At 41.4% G+C, this 6,205-nt stretch overlaps 1 pseudogene; it reads right to left on the bottom strand.

Annotated features, from left to right (window-relative positions):
* Window positions 1-278: 278 nt before the first annotated feature.
* Window positions 279-2,969, bottom strand: LOC147432460 (uncharacterized; annotated as a pseudogene).
* Window positions 2,970-6,205: the final 3,236 nt, after the last annotated feature.

A 6,205-nucleotide genomic window follows, 5' to 3' on the forward strand; every position in this document is an offset into this window, starting at 1 on the left:
TGTAAATTCATATATTGAATGGAAGAGTATCAAGACAAGTGTAACTAGAAGTGAAATAGACATAAACCTTGATTAAACCAAATAATATACATGACCAAAATGGATCCATCATACGAGCACAAGCCTCCATTGGGATGCAAACACATTACGGAGAACTTCACCATTGTCTTGAACCATTGTAAAGTCTCTCTCATCTGTTGGGGTTTCTCTCGATGTACAAGAAATAATCTTGCATACTACATTTGTTGGGATATCACATATTCTCACATGTTTATCTATTAGGTAGGTCTCTCCATCCGGAAGGGTATGTTGTGACAATAAAGGCAATAATGCATGGCAAGTTGCACATGTAATGGTAACCCTAGGGTCAACCATGAATGTTTTGGTACAACAATGTGGACACCAAATTCGTGGTGTCTCACACATTTCAAGACCTCATTATCATCAACCCCATCCTCAATTGAGTTGCCTGCGAAATATTCATTGATATCTTCTGTGTTCTGGAGATCTTTATCAACGACATGCTCATTATCCTCAGTTGGAATGAAGGGATACAAGTGTGGAAAGTACTTTTTTATGATTAGGTGAAGTGCATATAGGTGTTTACACCCACTTGCTCAATCTGGGCAATCACAGTAGTTGCATTGCATGCTCACATGATGCCAATGGCTTGTATTAGAAATACTTCGAACCTTGAATAATAGTGTCATCTCATTCAAAATTTCCAAGGTGGAAGGATCACCCTCGTATAGTTATAGTATTTTCTCCCTACCATGTAATCGCGTAGTGTGTTGCTTTGAAGAGCCCCGGATGTTGTAGCGGCCCGAGTCAACTAGAGTAACAAAACCAAATCAAGTTTAGGGTTCCTCTTTCATAACAAAGAGAGAAATCAATCCATGATGGCTTGTCTTACCTATTTCTTGTTTTTGTTTGAAGAACTCTAATAAAGTACCACCCATTCTAGTGCCAGTTGTTGAATCACCCACAATAGCATGCAAGATGCAAGAGATCCACAATCGATCTATTGATCCGCGCGTCTAATAAGGTATACTTTATGTATTGCCACAATCTCTCCACTAAGTTGGTAGTGTCAACATTTCCATAGTTGAATAAACGACCAAACTTGGGCCATCTTTTGCGCCATGGGCAACCATTTGTCACATACCTCTGCACATTAACATGAGCTGCATAGTGTTGAAGAAGTTCTTGGTAGTGATTCTCAAATTCTGCCTCGTTGAAGGCATGCATAAGTGTTGTCATTGATGAATAAAGATGATCTTGGAGCTCCTTTGGTACCTACATATACAAGAACAATTGGTTATCAAGGTGCACAGAGACCCATACATGCATTGCATTCACAAAGAAGAGTCCACAAACCTTTGGAAGAAGATTTTCCACCCATGATTTCTTTGTGTGGAACCAACACACAATAATGTGGCAAAAAAGTTGCTCTCGGGGTCCTGTTTCATAAGAATGCCAACAATATTCATCTCCATTGATGACCTTTGAGAATGCTTCAAGCTCTAAAGCAGATTTTTCAATGACAAGGGCGATAGGCCTAACATTCCCCATTCTAGATAGGATTGTAGATAATGTTATCTCTAATGCTATCCTCTCATGGTCTGAGCCTGGGTCATTAGAGCACATCATAAACCAAATTGGAATACCCACACCATGTTGGTTTGGCAAGACAGCGGCATATAGTGGTAGCCCAAACACATTCGTCTTAAAATTGCTATCAATAGCCCATGAGTTATGCCGAGAGAATCGCATAGCCATTTCCAACATCCATTGGTCTTGAATGATAAGAATAAAGGGCTTTTCACTGTCATTTGTTGCATGAGGATTGTAAGGTTGGTAGTAGCACACCTACATGTTTTCACAAAAAAAGCTTCAATAGGCATTATGCTCAAACAACTTTTGGTCACTACAACTCTCACAAACGAGCACAAAATATTATGGATACCTTTCCCTGCTTCTTTAGCATTGTAGCCTCGATCAACATACATGTCCAATCATCCCTAGAAAGTTTTCCTTGGAGCACAAAATGAGCAGTATACCTAAAATGCATTAGTTTCATCACTAGAAATTACAAAGTGTACTTGAATCAAAGAGATAGCCCAGTAAATACCTTGATTTCGTATTTGAAATGACATCATTGAAACTTCCCTTTGTATCATAAAGAATCTGAAGGTCACTTGATCAACGGAAGAAGATCGTTCATAATGTAATTGCTCTTTTGATAAGGACATCTTTGCAACACTTCGTGCATTGCCAACATCAAAAAAATCTTCCATACAACACTCAATCACATTTGGGTGGACAGGTAAGTGGTATAAATCCTCACGACTACCAGGGGTATGTCCTTCATGAAGAGGAAACAACAAAATGGATGCCTTTTTGTTACCATCAAGATATTCTACTTTGACTTTGAAAGGGCATCCACACTTCTTTGTTTTTCTATGCCTCTTTTTGGTACCTTTATTATGGGGTTGTACACCTCTATGACAAATGTAATCGATAGTGGTCTTAGAGATACCATGGTTCTTACTGGAACGGACCATAACAAGCCTCACTTTATGCTCAACCATAATATCCACCAAAGCTGCTTTTTTTAATACATCTACACTTTTGTGATGCGGAAAACACACATATGTATGCTTTCTTTTGGCACTATTGCATGCCTCTAAGTATTCCTTCCATCTGTTACACTCACAAGCAGTGAGAAGGTCCTTCACATAGTCAAGTGGAATCCCATGTCTTCTAATGTCCACACACCACTCTAGCTTGATCGTTTTAATGGTATCTTCTATCCCCAAGTGACTTTGTTCATACCCCTTTGTGTGGCAACCTTGGACAATGTTCCCACATTCTTCAAGATAAGATATCTTGAGCTTTGAAGATGATGAGGGTAAACAAAGATAACTCATGCCATCTTCAGGTTGTCCCAAGCACAAACCTTCCTTCATTTTTCTCTATCTACCCAAATCTAGCACCCCTCTAGTATCACAAGCTTTAAGAGCTGCCAAGGTGATTAAAGTGTCATCCCTAATCACATTCTTCATCAACTCATAAGTACTCCTTTCAAAAGAATAGAAAATAGGAGAAACATATGCTAGTGGATCGAAGGAAGGTAACCTTGTTTGTGTCCTCCGCGATATGACTTCATCACCTTCAAAGGAGCTCGGAGAGTCACTAGCTTGATCACATGTGTTGCTACTGCTTGAGTCACTCTCCCACTCTAGGTCCGATATAATCTCATTGCCCGCATGGTCTTCAAGTGATTCCATATTGTAGGAAGCTGAGTTTAGTTCACTCTTATTTCATCCTTAGTTCACCTCTGTGAACCCACATTTACAGGCGAGGCCAAGTTCACCACTAGTTTACCCTTAGTTCACCCCTCGTTCACTATGGTGAAGTACAAAAACCTTAGTTTACCTCTAGTTCACCCTAGTTTAGTGTTAGTTCACTAATTTCAAAGCTCTCTCTCCTCACTATACGTGCACGTTAGAGTCCCCCTATGTGAAGGTTTGGCTTTTTAAAATGTGCCTTCTCAAACTAATAATGACTGCCCTTTAACTGTCCTTGGATTATGTGCAAATCTACTTTTCAGGCCTAGTTTACCCCAAGTTCACCTCCAATCATTAATCAATCTTCCTAAAAAGACGTGCAATTTGCTTTTCCACCCCAGTTCACCCCTAGTTCACCATATCCTAGTTCACCCCTAGTTCACGCGTAGTTCACCCCTAGTTCACCGATTCGTCGGACGTCTAGGATTACGTTTCGCTTCCCGCTTTCCTTTCCCACCATAGATCCCCTCTGGAATCCAGCCGTGCCACATAGTGACGAGGATGGCCGGGTCCACCTTCTTGTTTGGTGATGGAGCTCTGGGACCCCCCCATAGGCGACGGTAAGATCTTTTTTGTTCTTGCTTGTGATCATCGGAGTTGTGTACTGAAGGATGGTGGCCTTGGCTGCCAGGTTTGTTTGTTTTGTAATGTGGGTAGAGGCCCCTTTGTAAAGGCCTCGACTCTCTATTGGTCGGATTTCAATGTCTCTAGTTGTTTTCAACTTTTTGGTACTCATGGTAGGTGTTCTGCATGAGGATACATGTAATTTTTGGACTACATAAGTACTCCTTAGTCCTTAGTAAAGGGTTGGATTTTTTAAGCAATTGTGAACCATTGGATAAAGCTTGTGGATTAGTTCCACATGGCAAACTAATGATGACAATCTTCCCTTCTACTATTTTTTGTAGGTCTTTGTGAGAGGGTGTTGACATTTCTTTACCTTCCTCTTTAATAAGGGGCATTGTTGATGTTGGCATTGTTGTAGTATCCCTGGCAGTCCATCAGCACTTTGAAATTGGCTTGATACACCTTGCATTGTTCTAGCTTCAACTGATTGACCTGCAAAGAAAAATGAGAAAATAGAGCTCTCAGACATTTAGTCTGGTAAGTCTCATCAAACAACCTGCAGTTCCTTTCTTTCCAGATAATCCAGAGAAATTCGCCCCTTATTCTGTTCCAAGCCACAGAAAACACAGAGACAGAGTCTCCCAGCAAAAGTTGTTTCCAGCTTGGACTATACCCTAACCCACTTTCAATTGGGCTCAGAATTCTAGAGTTTGACAAACAGTTCAGAAATAAATGGGGGATATCTTCTTCCACCCTTTTGCATCTGCAACATAATCCAACACCTAACCCTGCAGCATTCATTCTGTGTCCTGTCCAAATTGCCTTATGCATAATCAGCCACAATAAAACAAAGTGTTTCGCCGGTATGTTAGCATGCCAAATGGTGTGAAATTTAAAGTGCCACTGCCGTCTATCCATGTAAACTTTCCATTTCCTGTTCAGAGTGACATGCAAGGGCTCATTCAATGAGGGGACAAGATTTGGGGGATTGGGGAGAGCAGCTCCACCTGCCCAATAAAACGCCTTAAGTGAGGCAGGAGGTTGGGAGGATAATGTCCAATTGATGTTGGCCGGAAACAGTTCCATACGAGAGTTAATGAGAGTTAGTTCCCAAGGTTGAAGAGAAAATCTGTAAGACAGTCACTTGTGTTCAGGAGAATTCCAGACATCCTTCCAACACCTAATGCCTTTTCTGTGAATCTTCTTAGCAGTTCTGATCTGCCCTTGTTGGAGAGCAAGGAGAGGTGTGAAAGACCAACACATGGATTCATGAGCCCTTAGCTGCAGACTGTGTTTGGAGTCCCAATTAATTCTCACCATTTTCCTGTACCTATTCCAAGAATTCCACAAAGAGTTGAGCAGCTCTGAGCCTTTGGCAATAATTTCAAAAGGACCAAAAAAGACTGTTAGCCAAGGGAGGTTAGAGAACCCTTTGACTCCCTTGATATAACATTGATCTATATTCCTAAAAAGGAGAGAGGCCCACTCCTCTGTAGGCTGATCAATGGCTCTTAGAATCAGCTTAACAGCTAGTTTATCCGCCCATAATTGGATGTTGGTGAGGCCAAGGCCTCCCTGATCTTTGGGGAGACAACATACATCCCAACTGACCTTGGCCAGTCCTCTTTTAAAAGGGTCTCCAGACCAAAGAAAATTTTTGCAAACTCTGGTTATTTCTTTGAGGTGTTTATCCGGGGGTCTCCAGAAAGATAGGAAGTACAGAACATAACAAGAGATATAATGTTTAATTACTACAACCCTTCCTGCTAAGTCAGCTTGAAATCCCATCCATCTATTCAACTTCGAAGAGAACTTCTCCATTACCCACTGCCATCTTTGAGCCAGAGTGACTCTAAAGCCGAAAGGGATTCCTAGGAGGCGAAAAATGATGCCATCTTGCAGGACAGTGCAACCTTGAGCTTCTATCCATGAGGGGAGAGGTGAACGAGAGGCTCTGATGCCGGTTTTAGAGTGGTTAATTCTAGACCCAGAAGCTGTACAGAAGGTGTTGAGACATTCCCAGAAGTTTTGGAGGGAGATGTCATTGTTATGAAGTAGACCATTGGTGTCATCAGCGAATTGTGATAGACACTATTGATTTCCATTTGGAAGGGTGATGCCTCGGATAGTGCCTTTCTGCATTTTGTCTTTGATCAACCAATTAAGGGAATCAGCCGTTGAGGCGAAGAGTAGAGGTGCCAAGGGACATCCTTGCCTCACTGACCTCCTCAAGACAAAAGCCTTTGAAATGGAATTGTTCAAAGCTACTCTAGCTTGAGCATTTCCTA

Source organism: Adiantum capillus-veneris, chromosome 20 (genome assembly GCF_014529385.1).
Source record: "Adiantum capillus-veneris isolate H3 chromosome 20, ASM1452938v2, whole genome shotgun sequence".
Classification (NCBI taxonomy): domain Eukaryota; kingdom Viridiplantae; phylum Streptophyta; class Polypodiopsida; order Polypodiales; family Pteridaceae; genus Adiantum; species Adiantum capillus-veneris.